This window comes from Cetorhinus maximus, chromosome 8 (assembly GCF_964194155.1).
Source record: "Cetorhinus maximus chromosome 8, sCetMax3.hap1.1, whole genome shotgun sequence".
NCBI lineage: Eukaryota > Metazoa > Chordata > Chondrichthyes > Lamniformes > Cetorhinidae > Cetorhinus > Cetorhinus maximus.
Window position 1 is genome coordinate 79,443,606 of NC_135886.1, and position 21,068 is coordinate 79,464,673.

General features: G+C 40.5%; 1 protein-coding gene across 1 annotated transcript in view; it reads left to right on the forward strand.

Moving 5' to 3' along the window:
* The window catches only part of LOC144683754 (ecto-NOX disulfide-thiol exchanger 2-like), a 328,442-nt gene that overhangs the window by 44,079 nt on the left and 263,295 nt on the right, over positions 1-21,068 (forward strand). The window contains exon 3 of the mRNA XM_078547116.1: positions 7,959-8,047. The gene's annotated coding sequence lies outside the window, so the exon portion shown is untranslated. The remainder of the gene's footprint in view (positions 1-7,958; positions 8,048-21,068) is intronic.

Here is a 21,068-nt window from a genome sequence, read left to right on the forward strand (position 1 = left end):
TAGATGCGGTCAGACGATGCGGCTCTCCCTTCTGGAACACAGACATCTCCATGAACAACCGTCTAACCAACTTTAAGTTAAATTCCGGTGCAGGAGTGACAGTCCTATCAGACGAGGAACAAGGCCGCTGGGTCCCAACAACGGGCACCCTGCTCTACAGCACGGGGAGTGCAACTCTTGGTCATTGGTATGATTCAGGAGCCAATGAGGTATGGTGACAAACAGATTATGGAGCTCGTGTATGTTGCGCAGAGACATCTGCATAACTCTCAATCTCCTTCAACCAGCAGAAGATGTGAAAACAGCCATGGTCTCCACCCAGTCTGAAAGGCATCGTCTCAAAAGCCCAACCACTACACACCATTCAAATGTTGACTTTATTTCTAACCTCTCCTCTCTTCGTAGAGCAGGTATGTTTTTCATTTCCGGCCCCTAAACCTTCCCAAGGGCCAGAGCAGTCCAATGCGCAGGAGGTTACCACAATACCTCCAGCAGAGGTGACACCAGAGTTGGAACAACCTCCAGAGAAGTACATAGTTCAGTAATGTTAATAAAGACTTCTTTGTAACTTCAAGACTGCTTCATGGTATTTGAACAGTATACACCACAGATAGAGACAATAGAATGGATCATTCACCACCTCCACTAGCCGTATAAATATTGTGGCTACAAGAGCAGGTCAGAAGCTAGGAATCCTGCAGCAAGCAACTCACCACCTGACTCCCCAAAGCCTGTCCACCATCTACAAGGCACATGTCAAGAGTGGGATGGAATACTCTCTGCTTGCCAGGATAAGTGCAGCCCCAACAACACTCAGGAAGCTTGACACCATCCAGGACAAAGCAGCCCACTTGATTGGCACCCCATCGACAAACATTCACTCCTTCCATCACCGACGAACAGTGGCAGCAGTGTGCATCTACAAGATGCACTGCAGAAACTCACCAAGGCTCCTTTGGCAGCACCTTCCAAACCCACGACCACTATCATCTAGAAGGACAAGGGCAGCAGATACATGGGAACACCACCACTTGAATGTTCCCTTCCAAGCCACTCACCATCCCAACTTGGAAATATATCCCGTTCCTTAACTGTCACTGGGACTAACAGGGACTGCAGTAGTTCTCAAGGGCAATTAGGGATGGGCAATAAATGCTGCCCGAGCCAGCAACAACCACATCATGTAAATAAATTTGAAAAATCCTCAGGATATCCCATAGTGCTTTTCAGTCAATGAAGCACTTTTGAAGTGTAGTCACTGTTGTAATGTAGAGAATACAGCTGCAAATTTGTGAACAGCAAGCTCTCACAAATAGTAATGTGATGATTACCAGTAGTCCATTATTGTGACGGTGATTAAAGGATGAATATTGGTCAAGACACTGGGGTAACTCCGCTGTTTTTCAAAATAGTGTCGTGAAATCTTTTATGTCCACATGAGAGCTCAGATAGTTCCTCAGTTTAATGTCTCATCGGAAAGCTGGCACTTCCTACAGTGCATCAGTTGTTCAGTACTGCATTGATATGTCAGTCATATTTTTTGTGTTCTAAGACTAGTGTATAGTTGATGTGGGAGAAAAAAATCTTATTTAATTTGGTGTGTTTTCTTTTGATTTGGTTTTGAATAAGTTGTGCCTTTTTAAAGGAGGAAACTTTTGTTAGATCATTTTTATTTGGGTTGATTACACTGAGGTAACTAAGTGTTGTCCTAGTTGGTCCAATTTAGAGTAGAATGTTAAACCTGATCATGGGAATGTTATGATCCCCACCTGAGGTTACAACTGGACAAGTCTGATCCCAGGCTGTAATCCAGCTTGATAGATCCTAAATTTTATTTGTTTGTTTAGATATGTGGCGAGGGGCTACTGAACAGAGTCACTGGAGTCAGCTAATGAACTTTTAACAAAAGCATAAAACATTTACTTAGCAAGAAAAGATGAACTTTATTACAATACTCCTTCATCCACAACTATACCTTTACAGATTTCTAAGGATAACACAAGTTAGAAAAGCTATCCTATACTCTCACGTTCACAGTAAGTACAGTCCATGTAAACCAATTAGCAACCTGTGGTCAGATACATCACACTCTGAAACCAAATGAAAGATGTCACCCAAGGCAGATGCTATGGATCTCTCAACTGCACCGCCCCCCCAGGCCCCCAGACGCTTGTTACACCATGAGCCAACTGAACTCCGTCTTTCACACGAGGTTTTCCAGTCTCCACTATCCAAGAACTCGCCTTGGAGCCTTCTCCCAAACCAACGCTTTCTCTTGGATGCCTTCTGCAAGGGTTCACCTCTAGGGTTTCGAACTCTCCTTCCAATGTTCCTCTCCCCTGGGCCACCACATGCATTCAAGCTTTCTCCACACACACATTCTCACCAGCTCTGCTGTCAACAGTACATCAAGGCTTCACATGCCCATCGCAAAGAGTTACAGACCTTCAGTTGCCCCTTTGGATCTTCTGACTTCTCATGAGTCTTTACATTGCTTTGGCTCTGCTTCCTGCAGCTTGGAGCTTTAAGCTTGGAGCCTTTCTCTGCCCCTCATTCTTAACTTCACTTTGGACATTTTCCAGGTTCTTGCCCTTCCTTTGACTAGAAAGTCTGCTTTGGACTTTCTCCTGTTCCACCCCCCTGGAATTTTGGGGACATTCTTCTTTAGCTTGCGACTGGTTATCTGCCCCCTTTGCTCCAGTCTTTCCCTGGCAGCTACTTTCAACATGAAACTGGCTGTCTGAGCCTTCTAGGCTGCTTCTGCCTGGCAGCTGTCTTCAAAACTGAACTCAAAAACTGCTGTTTCTAGCTTCTTTCGCGTGTGTCTGTGGGAGGGACTTACCTCACTGGACCCCTGTTGCTAGGCAACAGCCCAGTTTTTCTACTCTTGTGTTTGCTTAACTTCTTTTACAGTTGTAAACTCTCATTTGAAATGCAGGCACCTTTTAAAGTGAAACTAAAACTTAACTTGACCTTTTCTTAACACACAGATACAGAAATACAAATCAAATTTAAACATTTAAAGCCAAAACGCATTCCTAACACCCACAAATATCAATGTTACATATTTAAACTGTCTCTCTTTCCTAATGGGGAGGAGACAAGTGTGAACAGCTGGACAGGTTTAATGTTGTCTCAATCTCAGAAAATGCAGGTCTCATTATTGCATGTGAGCCTAGGTTGTTCTGAAGCCTTGGAAGAAGGCTTATACCCACAACCTTCTCACCCTGAAATGAGTTGACCCATAGAACCAAGCAGCCACTTTGGTTAAGTAATAGATTAGACTACTGCATGGCTAAATACAGCTCCAATAACATTCAAGAAGTTTGACATTTTCCAGAAAAATTAAACTTGAATGGCACCCCATCCACCACTTTAAACATACACTCTCTCCACCATTGGCACCCCATCTAAAAGGTGTACTGTAGAAACTCACCAAGGCTTCTTCAATAGCACCTCCCAAACCTCTGACCTCTACTTTCAAGAGACACAAGAGCAGCAGGTACATTGGGGCACTGCTACCTTGAAGTTGCACACAATCTTGACTTAGAAATATACCACCATTCTTTCTTTGTTGCTAGATGAGAATTCTGGAACTCCCTACCTACTGGCATTGTGGGAGCATTTTCACTAGCTTCAGTGGTTCAGTAGCCAAACTCCATCCTGCCATGGTTCACAACATGTTTCAAGAAAGCACAAGACACTTTGTAGTGTGGTGCTATATATTAAACAGACTTTACTGATGCCTAGAAGTCAACTCACTTGAATCAGGGCATTGGTTCAGTACCCTTTTGAGCTCCATGACATAGCTATTCCCAAAAAATCTTTGAAGGCAGCCTATTCATGTGAGCCGTTGTAATTGTTCACCCCAAAGTTATTTCTCTCAAACATAACTTCCTGATTTAACTGTTCTTAAACTCTTGAAGAATAGGCTTTATCTTTATCTTCCATATACTACAGCTAATGGGTAATTCTGTGTTTAGTCACTTGGTGGTACAGAACTTGAGTGTTGCTGAAAAAAGAGACAAGTTGTCAAAGTTTTTTGTCTTGCACTCATCAGGACAGATGAATTCCTATTAGGGGAGGGGTTACATCACAGTTATATCCAGAATTATCGTAAAGAAACTGATGAGTGATTTGGAAGGGGAGTTTAGATGAAAACATGAGCTTGTGACAATGAGCCTCTTGAAACACCAAAGAGTGGCAACAGACATTTTAAATCTCCTTAAATGTTTAACAGTTTTAGTTTTGAATCAGTTTTGATTTTCCTCTGTTTCAATTTGAACTCAAAAGGGGTTGAGAGTTGGATCTCACATGAGCCTGTGTACCAAAAGTATAATAATTTTCATAATATTTTTCTGGTTTATTGTGAAGTAGGTGTATGGGGGTAAGTATAGTTGGGTCTGTCTATGTGATTTAATTACATTTGGAGTCAAGTAGACTGCAAGCTTGAAATCATCAAAAGAAGCTAGGTGCTTGACATGTGAATGAGTAAACATGGATGCTGGCTTAGCATGTAAGATGTGAAAGGATTGTTGGATTTCAAGGCTCTTAGTCTGTTTACAACTAGCCAGATAAGCAAGGTTAAGGAGTGTGTTTGTTTTTCCCAAAGGTTACTGACAATATTGACAACATGAAAGTTTTTATATTATGAGAAAGATACAGTTTCAAAGACACATTGAACAACAGAATTTACACATTAAAATGAGGGCAACATCATTAAAGGAGAATGAAAGGTTGTGTGTCAGAAGACCATGTAAGATCAAACAAGAGTGTGAAATAGCCTTAATGAAGCCTCCAGCCGTTTATGCATAAGTCTGCTATATAACGAAACTGAAGTTGGGGAAAAGTCATTTTGAATACCACTGTCAAGTGGGTATTGTGTTAACTTACTGGTTCTGTTTTAAATCTAAAATCTATTTTGGACTGTTGCCTTAAAGGTGCTGTAACTGGGAGTCAGGTTAATTAAGAATTTTAGGAGTTATTACTTCTGAATTCAATGCACACATCTCGTAATAAATACAAATTGCAAAACCGTTGTGATAGCGCAACCAAGTTTCCCTTGTGGATTTGGTCTGCCTGGCACACATCATCCGCCATGTCATAACACCTACAACAGATCTTTAATTCCTTTTATTCCACTATATGCAATTATGCATGTTGGCACACCATGATTCAGACTTGGTGATGTTAGGAGAGTTAGCTCAATGCCTCACATACAGAAGGTAGAGGTACAATTTAAGTTATAAGTTCTATAACCAAATGTGTTTTGATTTTCTGATGCTCTTTAATTTTTACTTGCAATAAATTTCATTAAAAGTTGGTTATCTGAGTTGCGTAGCCTGAATTTTTACTTGCCTGTAGGTTCCACACATTTGATCAAGACAGTTGGTACTAATATGGCTTTTTGAGACCCCCCGGGTCAGCTTTAAGTCTAGCAGCAACCTTGGAGAACAGCTTCAGGTATTTTAAGCCTTCCAGATAAGATTTTCTATTTTTGTTCAGTTACATTTTTAAATAATAAAACTTTTTAAAACTTCAAATTTCTCTCCCATTCTAACTGCTGCCTCCTTGGGCTGCTAAATCCATTTACCTACCCCACACACCCACCTGGCTGCCCACTGTACCTCCCAACGCTGTGAAGATGCTGTTGTGGACATCCCATCCGTCGTTGAGTCTGCCAGATCCTAGTATTTATTTTAGGTGATCATCTCACTTTTGAAGCAGAAAGCTGAAAACTGGCATTTCCCTGTTGCGAGTGTCTGCCGATTTTTATTTACCATTTTCACAGCATTACTGTTGGGAAATACATTATAAGCAATATAAATTAATTTAAAAATTAAGCTGATGTAGCTCATACTGCCTATCGAGCCTGCTCCGTCATTCAGTACAATCATGGCTGATCTTTCAACTCTATTTTTCTGCCTGTCCCCCAATATCTCTTGCTTTCCTAAGATACCAAAAATATGTCTATCTCAGCTTTAAATATACTCAACAATAGAGCATTCAGAATCCTCTGGGCAGAGAATTCTGAAGATTCACAACCCTTTGGGTGAAGAAATTTCTCTTATCTGTCCTAAATGATCGGCCCCTTATTGCCTCCACTACTGAACGTGGACGGAGCTTTTTGCCACTGAACAAAGAACAAAGAAAAGTACAGCACAGGAACAGGCCCTTCGGCCCTCCAAGCCTGCGCCGATCATATTGCCCGTCAACTAAAACATTTTGCACTTCCAGGGTCCGTCTCCCTCTATTCCCATCCTATTCATGTATTTGTCAAGCTGCCTCTTAAACACCACTATCGTACCTGCTTCCACCACCTCCTCTGGCAGCGAATTCCAGACACTCACTACCCTCTGTGTAAAAAACTTGCCCCGCACATCTCCTCTATAGTTTTCTCCTCTCACCTTAAATCTATGTCCCTTAGTAATTGACTCTTCCACCCTGGGAAAAAGCTTCTGACTATCGACTCTGTCCATGCCACTCATAATTTTGTAAACTTCTATCAAGTCGCCCCTCAATCTCCGTCGCTCTAGTGAGAACAATCCGAGTTTCTCCAACCTCTCCTCATAGCTAATAACCTCCAGACCAGGCAGCATCCTGGTAAACCTCCTCTGCACTCTCTCCAACGCCTCCATATCCTTCTGGTAATGCAATATTCCAAGTGTGGCCTAACCAAGGTTCTGTACAGCTGCAGCATGACTTCCCAGCTTTTATACTCAATACCCCTGCCATTGAAGGCAAGCATGCCATATGCCTTCCTGACTACCTTATCCACCTGCGTTGCCACTTTCAGTGACCTGTGGACCTGTACACCCAGATCCATCTGCCCGTCAATGCACTTAAGGGTTCTGCCATTTACTGTATAATTCCTGCCTGTATTAGACCTTCCAAAATGCATTACCTCGCATTTGTCTGGATTAAACTCCATCTGCCATTTCTCCGCCCAAGTCTCCAACCGATCTATATCCCGTTGTATCCTTTGACAATCCTCTTCACTATCTGCAACTCCTCCAACCTTAGTGTCGTCTGCAATCTTACTAATTAGCCCAGCTGCATTTTCCTCCAAATCATTTATGTATACTACAAACAGCAAAGGTCCCAGCGGAACTCCACTAGTCACAGCTCTCCATTCAGAAAAGCACCCTTCCACTGCTACCCTCTGTCTTCTATGACCAAGCCAATTCTGTATCCTCTGATCCCGTGCGACTTTACCTTCTGTACCAGTCTGCCATGAGGGACCTTGTCAAAGGCCTTACTGAAATCCATGTATATAACATCCATTGCCCTTCCATCGTCGATCATCTTTGTCACTTCCTCGAAAAACTCGATCAAGTTAGTGAGACACGACCTCCCCATCACAAAACCATGCTGCCTCTCACTAATACGCCCATTTGCTTCCAAATGGTAGTAAATCCTGTCATGAAGAATCTTCTCCAAAAATTTCCCTACCACTGAAATAAGGCTCACCGGCCTGTAACTTCCTGGATTATCCCTGCTACCCTTCTTAAACAATGGAACAACATTGGCCATTCTCCAGTCCTCTGGGACCTCACCCGTGGCCAGTGAGGATGCAAAGATTTTTGTTTGTTACTTTGTCTGTCTGAGAAAAAATACTTCTAAAACTAATGGATAGATTTCAATGGAACTTGGTACACAGGGTATGGCCCAGAAAGATTTGTTTACAGCGACAATCCAGATCCTGGAATTTCTTAAAGGACCTGTTAACATTGAAGCATAGGGTAAATTGACATTTCTTTTTAATAATGTTGTGGGTTGTTTGATTTAGAAAGTTGTTGATTGTTTTAGAATGTTGTGAATGTCTTGGCTACTGTGGTGCAATTTGTCACAGCTGTCAGAATGTGGGCAGAGTTTTCAGAGCAGGTTGTTAGATGTGGATTAGCCTGAAGTCTTTTCGGTGAGATGGAAGGTTTTAATAAAATTATTTATTTTTTCAGCTTTGTACAGAGCATCGACCAGGCAGGGAAAAGCTTCAAAGAAGAGCTGCATAATTGTAATAACATTGAGTTAACACTGCATGGTAGAGGTATGTGCTCTATTGAATGCCCATTTTATTTGTCCTGAGACTGCACCCTGTGTTCTTGATACCCTAACTGGGGAAACAACCTTTCAAGGAAATCATGCAATTATGATGTTGTGCAAAATATTTTTTCATTCAGGTGCTACAGCTCATGCATAGCTGACAAAATTTTTTAAAAAACATTATTTTCAGTCTCTACTAATGCCACTACAGTCTTAAGGTTTGCCACTGATTTCTTCATCGGTGCAAAGTCCATTAGTCAGCAGGCATGTTAGGCTACATTTTCTGTCCATTGGAAATGAATGGGTGAAAATCTTGCCTAATTTTGTTTTCAAAACCATGGCAAACATATCAAAGGAAGTGTTATTTTGGCAACAATTAATATCCATTCACAATTGAATCATCTTTGGATGCTGCAGCTTAGCATCTTGTCATCCATGCTTGACCCTTTATTTCTGCCTCATTTTTTATTTAAAGAAAATGTCACTTTCATTGGAACATTGTTCACCATTTTGCTCTTTTAATGTTCTGATTTCCTGTTCACTTATTTATAAAGTGCATATTATCATGGCTGTGCATTTCTGATGTGACTTGGGGGAAAAAAGTGCTGTACGTAGCTCATAGAATGTTTATGACTGCTTAAGTTGAGATATTCCAGGCTTTTATATGTTTGCTGCCAGTTATTCCTCAGGTTAACTTTAGCAAAACAGGCCAGTGCATTAAAATTTGCAGCAAATGTTCTTTTTACAACAGATATGTCTCAAAATATCTGAAGACGTAGTGCGCTTTCCTGTCCAGTTAAAGCTCCAGGTGATGCAGGGTTCAGCATCACTGATTTGATGCATGCATTGGTTCCTCTTGGTATGAACTCTCAATCACTCAATGATGGATTAATATTTGTCCACGGCTGTGTAGTTAAAATCATTGTTTAACTCCACCTAATGGAAAGAATTTATAACAAATATAAAGTGTAACAACCATTTGTTTTAATTAAGCTCTCCCAAAAGTGTATTCTTGGCATGGACTGGCTGGGCTGTATGGCAATTATCTGTCTGTATTTTCTATATATTCTCTGGCAGGACTGCTTTTAGTTTAAATAATACGAGAACATTTTAACCCATGTAGAAGGGTGTAATGTTAAATCCCCTGTAGCGAGTACTGCGCCAAAATGGTTTTCTAATCACAAGGTCCAGTGCAAAACCTAGAGGCCAGATTTTGCGGTCAGCTGTGAACGAATGGTGCAGATCTTTTACCACACTTAATCACGCCTGCAGACTGTGGGGTGTTGCGCTGGAACAAAACCATTTTGGCGCAGTACTATCAACAGAGGCTTTGGGACCTGTGTGAACATGGCAAGCAACTTGCATATCTTCTTAACCAGATTAAAAAATTGTTATTGAATATCATGCAATTGAAGCATGAAATGTAAGTTAGAATAATTAATTCAATGCAAATCATGTGCAGTAAGCAAAATAGAAGGAAAGCTACTTCTATTTTTAAAAATCTGTATCAATGCAACTCCACACTTTATAAAGTTAATTTCACTGCGAGAGAGATTGTTTGGTAGTAATTAAGACTTATGCCATTAAAAACTTTCTTATACTGGAATAGACAAGCCTTGGCGTTTTCTGGTAAGTTCCGTAAGTGTTTATCACGCAAGTTCGCAACTTCATGTCTTCCACACCTTTCAATGCTTAGTTTTTTGCCAAATACCAGTTTAGCAAAGCTTCTGGAGGAGCAAGGCAACACTGCTAGTAACTTCCTGATTTCCATATTAACTGTGCATGTGTGATCACTGGAAATTGCTGTTTGATTTACACTTTAATAGACATGAGTACTGATAGCCTCACTGTTACTCTTACTGCAAAATCCAGGCCATAGTGTTTAAGTCTATCATGTTAAAATAGGGTTTTTTTATATAACAAGAAAGCAGAAAGAGGTATTTCTCCAACAGAAAAATCAGAGGTAGACATGTGCCTCGTGATACCTGATCTGAAAGTAGGAATGGTACAGAGTGATCTAATGAAGAAAATAACTTAAAAATGAGGAAATAAATAAAACAAATCATGGCTACCAAAAAAATTGATGATGTTTATCTATATCTGTATTGATTATTGTTTCTGGAGTGCCACAATTATCAAAATTAAGTCCTCCATAGAAACCTCTCTTCCCCACTGGCCCCATCAAAAAACTAATAAGATGCATACTTTCTATCCTTTTGCTGTGTAAAGAGCAAAAGGATAGAACTGATGGAACAGTGGAAATATAACAAAATACAAATATATACAGAGCTGTTTGCTTGTCTATCAAGTCGTTACAGTATAAGAAAAGTATCGAAGTGAGATAGAGTTTAACATTGTGAAAGCTTCTGTCAGAAAATGCACACTCATCTCTGTTTCCATTCCCCTGCTTTGGAAACTCATTCATATTGAAGCTTATAATACCAAGATTGTGGACTATATTGAAGTGAGCTTCAAATTCAATGTCCTATCCAATACCTCAGAAAGCTTGCTTCCACCTCCATAATACTAAGTGACGTTGATACAAGCTGCAGTGTATGCAAAGCATTTGGACCATCTTTCCCCCCCATTTAGACAACCATATGTTTGACAACAGTTATCCTTTTTACGTTGCTTGTGATGAGGGACATATTATAAATTTTTCCTATTTACATAAGCAGCTTTGCTGCAGGTACAGCAAAAACAGAATTAGTTCAGGCAATTGGTGTACTGAACATTTTCCCAGTGCATACATTTGTCAACAATCTGCAGATCCTGTAACTAATGGAATTTTTTTTGAATTAATAAAATATTGATTGTGTGAGGGAAATATAACAAAATACAAATATTGTTGTTTGTAAATAATGCACATCATTCTTAAACCAAATTATTGCATTAAAAACTGCATAAATCCTAGAACATTTGAGTACCATACAAACAAAATCTCACATCAAAAGAAGAGTAATGGGAATGGAGGAGGGTAACCTTGGGTTAATTATTCGCACGTTAACATTTGCATCAATTTCTGGTACACTGTAACCTTTCCAGTCTGGAATGCATGGGACCAAGTCATTTCTGGACTTTGGAATTTTCTGGATTATAGAATGGCATTAGGATTCCGCTGTTCCATCAGGGAACGTGACCATAACATGATAGAATTCTTCCTTAGGTTGGAAATGAAGTAGTCCAATCTGAAACTAGGGTCCTAAATCTAAACAAAGGGAACTACGAAGGTATGAGGCATAAGCTGACTAAGATATATTGGGGAACTTCGCTAATATTTAAAGAACAAATGTATGCATTGCAACAGTTATATATTCCTTTCTGACGCAAAAACACAACAGGATAAGTGGCCCAACAATGGGTAGCAAAAGAAATTAAGGATAGTATTAGATGCAAAGAGGAGTCATATAAAGCTGCTAGGAAAAGTAGCAAGCCTGAGGATTGGGAGCAGTTTAGAATTCAGCAAAGGAGGGTCAAGAGATTGATTAAGAGGGGAAAAATAGAGTATGAGAGTAAACTTTCAAGTAACATAAAAGTGGACTGTAAAAGCTTCTGTAAGTATGTAAGAAGAAAAAGATTGGTGAAGACAAATTTAGGTCCCTTACAGTCTGAAGCAGGAGAATTTATAATAGAGAACAAAGAAACGACAGAGCAATTAAACAACTACTTTAGCTCTGGATTCACAGAGGAAGACACAAATAACTTCCCAGAAATACTAGTGAATCGAGGGTTTAGTGAGAAGGAGGAATTGAAGGAAATTGGTATTACTGAAAAAACAGTGCTGGAGAAATTAATGGGATTGAAAGCCGATAAATCCCCAGAGCCTAATAATCTACATCCCAGAGTACTGAAGGAGGTGACCATGAAAATAGCAGATGCGTTGGTTGTCATCTTCCAAAATTCTGTAGATTCTGGAACAGTCTTGGCAGGTTGGAGGGTGGCAAATGTAACCCCACTATTTAAATAAGGAGGTGGAGAAAACAGGGTTTTACAGACTGGCTCGCCTAAAATCAGAGGTAGGGAAAATACTACAGTCTATTATAAAGGGCGTGATAACAGGAGACTTAGAAAATATCAACGGAAGTAGACAAAGTCAACATGGATTTATGGAAGGGAAATCATGTTTGACAAACCTACTGGAGCGCATTTTTTAAACTGTAACTAGCAGAATAGATAAGAGAGAACCAGCGGATGTGGTGTATTTGCTTTTTCAGAAAACTTTTGACAAAGTCCCACTTAAGAGGTTAGTGTGTAAAATTAAAGCACATGGGATTGGGGGGTAATATATTGGCATGGATTGAGAATTGGTTAGCAGACAGGAAACAGAGTAGGAATAAATGGGTCTTTTTCGGAATGACAGGCAGTGACTAGTGGGATACTGTAGGGATCACTGTTGAGCCCCAGCTATTCACAAGATATATCAATGATTTGGATGAGGGAACCAAATGTAATATTTCCATGTTTGCTGACGAGACAAAACTAGGTGGGAACGTGAGTGGTGAGGAGGATGTTAAGAGGCTTCAAGGCGATTTAAACAAGTTGAGCGAGTGGGCAAATACATGGCAGATGCAGTATATCGTGGATAGATGTGAAGTTATCCATTTTGGTAGGAAAAACAGAATGGCAGAGTATTATTTAAATGGTGATAGATTGGGAAATGTTGATGTATAAAGGGACCTGGGTGTCCTTCTCCACCAATCACTGAAAGCAAGCATGCAGGTGCAGCAAGCAGTTAAGAAGGCAAATGGTATGTTGGCCTTCATTGTGAGAGGACTCAAGTACAGGAGCAAGGATGTCTTACTGCAGCTATACAAGGCCTTGGTGAGACCACACCTAGGGTATTGTGTGCAATTTTGGCCTCATTACCTGAGAGAGGATTTACTTGCCATAGAGGGATTGCTGCAAATGTTCACCAGACTGATTCCTGAGATGGCAGGATTGCCGTATGAGGAGAAATTGGGCCAACCAGGCCTGTATTCACTGGAGTTTAGAAGGATGAGAGGGGATCTCATTGAAATGTATACATTTCTGACAGGGCTGGACAGACTGGATGCAAGGATGATGTTTCCTCTGGCTGTGGGGGTCCAGAACAAGGGGCCACAATCTCAGGATATGGGGTAGCCATTTAGGACTAAGATGAGGAGAAACTTCTTCAGTCAGAGGGTGGTGAACCTGTGAAATTCTCTACCACAGAGGGCTGTGGAGGCCACGTCACTGAATATATTTAAGAAGGAAATAGATTTCTGGACTCCAAAGGCATCAGGGGGTATGGGGAGAGAGTGGGAGTATGGCATTGAGATAGAGGATCAGCCATGATCATGTTGAATGGCGGAGCAGGCTCGAAGGGTCAAATGACCTACTTCTGTTTTGATTTTCTATGTTTCTAACCACAAGCCTGTAAAGCAGAAAACACAATATATATAAATATTTACCTGAAGCATGAAATAGTGAAAGATTGTTTTACTTATCCAAATACTGTATCTTCCATGTTTCTTCTCCCAAAGTACTAAATAAAAGTATTAAAATGATGCTAGGTGTTGCTTCGGTCTGTTCAAAAAAATTTCCAGACAACTGGTGTTTCCGAACAACACATTTCCAGACTGGAGAGATTACAGTGTATTAGCAAACGATTGAGAGAGATATGTGAGCCATACAGGAATAATACCATTAAGTCATGCACAGTAACTTTTATTGCACCAATAACTGGAAAGCTAATGGCTCAAAAAAAGCAAATCATTGTATGTTTTTGAATATCTTGAGGTTATTTTCAATTTGAAGCTAGTGATAATTGAATAAATGCATGCATTCCCACAGTTCCAGTTTAAATTACACAGTTGTGTAATATGTAGCTCATGGTGTAGCTGATTTCTGAATACATGATTGGCAAATGAAGGTGACATTTGCTGCAGGTTATACAAAGTCTTGGCATCGTCCTTCTCCCATTTAGAAAACCAAATATTTACACTTCCGTGCTTATGCTGGGTATGATGAGTGATGTCTTGAAGGTTTCTTCAAAAGCATTTATTTTGCTTAAAAGAACTTGCATTTATATAGCACCTTTCATGTCCTTAGGATGACCCAAAACATTTACAACCGGTGAATTACTTTTAATGTACAAACACTATTGTTTTCTTGGATAAATATTTCACATCTATGAACTAGACTGGAAATATTTCCAGAGCTTTCAGTCATCTTTCTGGGCATGACCTGTGTAGATATAATTTCAAGAACTACAATGAACTTTTTAAAAAATTTTGTTGAGATTATCATCCTTTTAATCCAGACTTGTCCAACATTTTTGCGCGAGGGGGTCCATATTTCAATTTTTCTCACACTCGGGAGGCCGACGAGCAAATTTCAGAAAGATAAGTTTTGGCACAACATTAAATGTGATTTTTTTAAAAGCTGACGCATGAAAAGAAACAACTTGCTGAGCAAAAAAAGTCACAACAATAAATAGTTTAAAAAATTAGTAATAAATAGAGACGACCATTAGAGAATGAAAGGATGAGTGTGTGTGTTTCCAGTCCACTCCCAGCGTCGGGGTGCTCATTCATGTCCTCATCCACTGAGAGTGGTTGAGTGTGCTTGTTGGTGTGTGGGATTGAGGTTGAATGAGAACCCCAAGACTGGGAGTGAGTCAGACACACACACTCCTCTTTTCCCCCCACCCCCCCCCTCTGTTGCATGCAGACACACCCACACTCTCTCCCTCACATTCACGCACACTTGTCACATGCACGTATGCACACGCCGCATGCAAGCACTTGCTCCTCGCCCCCCCACCGCCCCCCCCCCCCCCCCCACACACACACACACACACACACACACACACACTGGCCACATGCTCACTGCACGTGCATGTGTGCGTGCCCGTGCTCGCCCTTGCATGGGTTGGTACATGTGATGAGAGCTGAAGAGAGACCTAGAGTGAGGCCTGAGGCCTAGTGGTGCATGATCGTGGGTGTCCGCTGAAGGGAGGGCCAAGAGCTGGGGGAAAGGGGGAGGACTAGTGATAGGTGGGTGTCGGGAGAATTGGGGGAGGGGGGGGGCGACGCAGAACGTGGGGAGGCCTCAGTGAATGCTGGGAGCACCGGGGAAAAGCATCAGGAGCCAGGTGAAAGCAGCCATCAGTGGAATCCCCATACTCTCCAGACTGTGTCTATCTCCACATACCCGCAGTTGCCGATGTTGCAATATCAGCAGCAAACATGGGAGAGAATCAGGCCATGATTGGAGCACAGTCCCCTGTAGAAACCTTCAAATTCACTCAGCCGTCTTACTGGCATTTTCAACAGTCTCTCCGGGGGCAAGCCTGTTTTAATCAAAGTGAAATGTTATGTTTGTATAAATTGCAACAAAATTGTGAATTCATTCTTTACAAACATATTTATGATTTCATATATAGAGCATAGGAAATCCCTCTAAACCAACCTTCATATTCATTGCTGCTTTTCTGCAATTGTGTGACAATCCATTGCATCCTAGGTATTTAACAGACTCTTCCTGCTTTTTCTGTATGTTTCTCAAAATGGCTGCATTGCTTTTAAATAGTGGATAGATAGGCATACTAAAAATATAACGTGCCTTGATTAACATAAAAATATGACAAATACAGTAAAGGCACTGTGAAGCTGAATGAATAGGGTAATTATTGTCTTGCCATATATACCAGTAAGCCTCTTTCATTTACATCCATTGCATTTTTGCTGGTTATTTACTGTCAGGCATCGTTGAGACTTAGACAAAGAGTAAAAGAAAATGAACTGACTCTTGTAGTTCTTGCACTCAAAAATTTCACAACTATTAAACTTATTAATTTAGATTGTAGCTTTAAAATGAGAAGAAAATGCCAAAGGGAGGAAAAAGTTCTGGCTGTTTTGATATAAAGCATAACTTGGGTGCTCTGCTGAATCAGGGGTGATGGGATCTGACAGCTGTTTGGATCTAATAGGTTGGATACACTGCAGTTGCTGACTGATGATGCGGAATGAAAATCAGAGCTTCCAGCTGGTAAATTAATGTTTTTCAGAGTTCAGCCAAGATCATGTTGTAAAGAGACTTGTATGAGCAAAAGCTCTCTTTAAAAATTATGCCCCGTGTTAATCTATTCAGATGTGAGGTCCCATACAAACAATGGACTGGAGTTAGATAATTATGTAAAATAGATGTAGAGAGGTAAAGGAATGTAAAGCAACTATACTGGCGCCAATAATGCACATACAGAATGCTTTGACTTATTTCTTAGTATCTTTTGAACATACATGATATGTGGCTATTTGAAGACTTTCTTTTGCACCTTAGTAAGTGATAGAACTGCTGGCATTAACTGGCACTTCAGCACCAAAAATAGTTATTCTGATTTTAAAATAAAAGGATAAAATTGGGATTTTTTTCCATATGCAAGCTGTTTTGCTACACAGTAGTTGCAATGGCTATTAATGCTCTCAGTTTGTATAAAGCAAAGGAACAGCAGTCCAGAAAATACTAAGTGAGACTAAGCTGGTGAAAGGATGAGAGACATTTCTGCACTGCTGACCTAAGCAGTTTTATTCTATTTCTTGTGCTCCCAACACATGACATGGGATTGTTTGATTCTAATACATAATGAAAGTGTATAAATGGGTTTCATTCGTGGTACTGACACCTCATATTATTGATTGATACAGTTTCATCCTACTTTTTAAAAATTCTTTCTAACTGTTTTGGGTGATGGAGATGATTTATTGGAGTATTGCCTCATGTTGAAAACAGTTGGCATTCTAGTGTGGCTTATGCACAAGGCAAGATGGTTTCCTACCTTCTCCTGTGACGATTCCACTGGAGCATTTATACCGACACAAATTACAGACATTTCTAAAATGCCATTTTTATGTTCAATTTACTAACTGAATAGAGCAGCAATTTCTGATTAATATTGCAATACACCATGTAGATCAAATGCTTTTAAAATTAATGTATGCAAAGCTGATTTTTGCTAGATTAGTGTTCATGTCAGGAGGTTTTTTTGTAAGGCATGGACCGGAATGCAGTAACCAAAAGACTGTATACTTCAGAGGTGGGACCTGTTGATTCAGTTTTGTTTTTGTTTAAGAAAGCATCTAAGACTGCTTTTATCTATTGAAATTAAAATTTTGCTATTCATAATGTGAAAGTTTCTAAATACCAGTTTTTCTGGTTAAAAGTTGACTCTGTGTGTACATAATGAAAGGAATCCAGAAACCAGCAGTCTTCTAATACAGGCTACAAAATTCAGCAAATTTTTGTATGAAGCTGTGAATCAGACTGAGAATGGATGGTTGTTGGAGCTATATGAAAGTTGTGGTCTGATGAAATTTTAATGATTCATATTTCCTTGTGGGGGCATGAATCATTTTATTCTGTTACGTAAACTTCTGAAATTTTACTAAATTTTGTAGGAAAAATAATAAAGTAGTGGAGCAAAGGATAGAAGCAAGACGTGTAATTTTGTGCTTATTCAAGTTTTTTTAAAAATTGAACACGAGGATCAAGGAGAGGCGTTGAAATTGGGGAAAAGTCATGGAGTGCTTAAGGAAGTCAAATGGTCGTAGGCGTTAACTGAGTTGTTAAATACGTTATTGCTACCATATTCTGCAAATAATCATTTGAGTGTTGCTGAGAGAAGTGACATCTTTGTCGAAACTTTTCATCTTGCATTCATCAGGACATTTTGCAAGAATACAAATTCAAGGGAGATGATAAATTTATACTGCATGAGAAGTGTGCGCTGATTGGTTGGCAAGTGGACTCTGGTAGAAGCATTGCCATGGAGAGTGCACCAGTTGATGGTGACTGACAGTTAACTGCCAAGCATTGTTTGAAATTTAAACCAGGGTGTTTGACTCTGGTCATGGCACTGACCTGAAGAATAAACCAGCAAATGGCTGTCACTTATTTTGTTTAGCTGAAATAATCATTTTTTGTGCTGTTGTGAAAAATTCTTTGTATTCACCTGATCTGGTCCCTCAGGATTATGGATTCTTCCCAGAGCAAGAAAATGCTTATTCTCTCGTACTCTAATATGGTTTACTGGAGTATTGCCTCCCGTTGAAAATAGTTGGCATTTTAGTGTGACTTATGTTCAAGGCAAAATGATTTCCTACCTTCCCCCGTGACAATTGCACTGGAGCATTTATACTGATGCAAATTACAGACATTTCTAAGATGCCTTTTTTATGTTCAGTTTGCTAACTGAATAGAGCAGCACTTTCTCAAATGTTGCATAACAACATGTAAATCAGCAACATGACGATTGCTGTTAGTACTGATGACATGCGAGACACACCCCCATGACACACACCCACACACCCCCATGGCACACATACACACCCCGATGACACACACACACACCCCGTGTCTCCCACACACACACACACACACACCCCTGACACATGCACGCTCCACACGCGCGCACACATACGTCACGCGCACTCCCGCTTTGTCCACATTCCTAAGTGAGAAAGCAACATGCTTGTACTTGACACTTTGGCAGGCCAAAACCACGTAGAGAATGCACACTCCATAATTCTGGTTACTGCGTTGTGACTTACCAGTCACTAAACTACTGTACCTGTATCATAAATTAGTTGATATTAACAATTCCAACAACAAAATGATAGAGCTTTGTGAGTTACGTTTTTTAAATTAATGCCAGTATTCAAGAATTCATCTCTCATTCTACTAATTTCTCATTATGAATTTGATGGCTAATGATTGAAAGTCTAAAGTTTGTGCTGCTGTACATTTTGCCATGAGTTAAATTAGCTGTGGATAGGGATTATTGCAATACTGCCTCTTTTTGAAAGCAATTGGATCCCTTGCATAACTTCCTATACTCAGGGCAAGATATTTTTCTACCTTCTATTTCTTTTGTTGTTTTCTGTAACACTGCACTGTGCATTTATTCTCAAACAAATTACAAATGTTTCTAAAATGTCTTTATTTATGTTCAATTGCTAACCTAAATGAAGCAGCATTTTTCATATTGTAATGTGGTTTAGATGAACAAATATCTTCAAACAACTGAAGGTTTTAATTAATGTATGCATCTGCATGTGACTTGAGGTGGAATAGAGCACTGTTGAATCTTAATGCTGAAGTTTATTACCAAGCTTCAAAGCTTTCTTTTGCCAGCCATTAATCTAAGTTATTTATGAGTTGCTTGCAGCAACTGCCCTTTAATAAAGTACATGGATTATAAATGTTTAGTGAGCTAAGAATGCTTGGATTTGGATTGTGTTTTTCTAGATTGCAGATTAGTCTTTTCAAAATATACCAACATTACAAAACTATTTCTATGAAAAGCAATGGATAAGCATTATGACGATATGAATTTGCTGGAGCTGGTCATCTCACAACATGCGCCATAAGATTTTTCACTTGCTTCTAATTGGAAGTGCAAGCTAATATCTTGGAGAGGTCAACAGTATCTGGGACTCCACATGGTATCAAGAAACAGCTGAAGGCACTGGATTCTGCAAAGGGTATGTGGCCAAACAACATAGTACTGAAGTGCTCTAGAACTAGCCACGCCCCTAACCAAACTCCAGTGCAACTGGCATTCCGCGGCTACGTTCGCGGCCGGGTGTCCCTGGAAAGGGAGCATGCGGTGTCTGCCGGCACCATCGAGGCCTTCCGTGCCCGGTGGGCACCGCGGGGACTGGGGTGTTTTGTTGACCCCTTTAATCACATCTTGGTTTGATGTTTGTAAGGTTCCTTTAAAGCTTTTCCTTGATTTTACAGCTGACCTGACTTAGGGGCTGTGCTTGATTTCTCCCTTGTTATTGTTAATTTAGTTAATTGTTTTAACTCTACAAGAGTTACAACACTGGCATCTAGCAGACAATGTGGAAAATTGTCCAGGTATGTCCTGTCCACAAAAAGCAGGACAAATCAAACCAAGCCAATTACCGCTTCTTCAGTCTACTCTCAATCATCAGCAAAGTGTTGGAAGGCGTCATTGAAATGACGACAAGCAGCACTTCACAGTAGTAACCTGCTCACTGATGCTCAGTTTGAGTTCACCAGGGCCACTATCGAGAGTTCACTAGGGCCACTGTCGAACAGACAATTGGGCAGCTAAAGATTAGGTTCCAATGCCTGGATAGATCTGGAGCGTCATTGCAGTATAGCCATCCAGAGTTTCACTGGTCATTGTGTGCTGTGCTCTACATAACCTTGCCATTCAGTGAGGGGATGCCCTGGAGGAAGAGGAGATGCAGGATAGCGGGCATTCCTCTGAGGAGGTGAGGGGACACCCCGACGGAGAAGTGCAAGGGCCTGAACTGGAGCGCATGGATCGCCGTGACACACAGAAGACCTTAATAAGGCAGAGGTTTCAGTAGGCCAGGCATTCTTGGCCTCTGAGATGTGTGTACTGCATACGTCTCAGCATCATTCCATCTACAATATGATTTCACTGAGAAAGTCATGTCAACGCACTCGCCTCCTCCATACCTTAGACATTGTTGAACCCTGACCAATGTTAAATAAATGTTAAAACAAATCAGCTGCTCAATATTCAGACCCCTACATTATATAAATGATCAGAATGCATCCCATGGGTGTTACCTGCCAAGATTCACTTAATTCTAAGCCTCTGCAGAATTTCTAACATTCAGTTTAATAAGACTTATTCAGTTTAATAAAACTTACTTCAGCCAATGCTTGGCAATCTTGCAGAATGCAACAACTACCTTCTTGCTTTCAAATGCAATAAATTGCAGGGACACCTGAAACTGTCCTGTGCCAGGTGCCCCTTTTAAATTAATGGTCATAACCTACTTCCGGGTCACAGCCTGCGAATTCAGCTGCCGGACATCCAGCCCTCCATCTCGGATTGGGCGAGGGAACGACTATTGAGTGACGTCGTGGACTGAAAACCTGCCCTGCAGCCGCCTATGAGATGATTACTATATTATATGGCGTGGTGCTATGGTGGGGGCGAGAGTTGGCAATCTACCTGCTTCTGGGTGTGAGTCCCATCCACTGAAACACACTGTAAT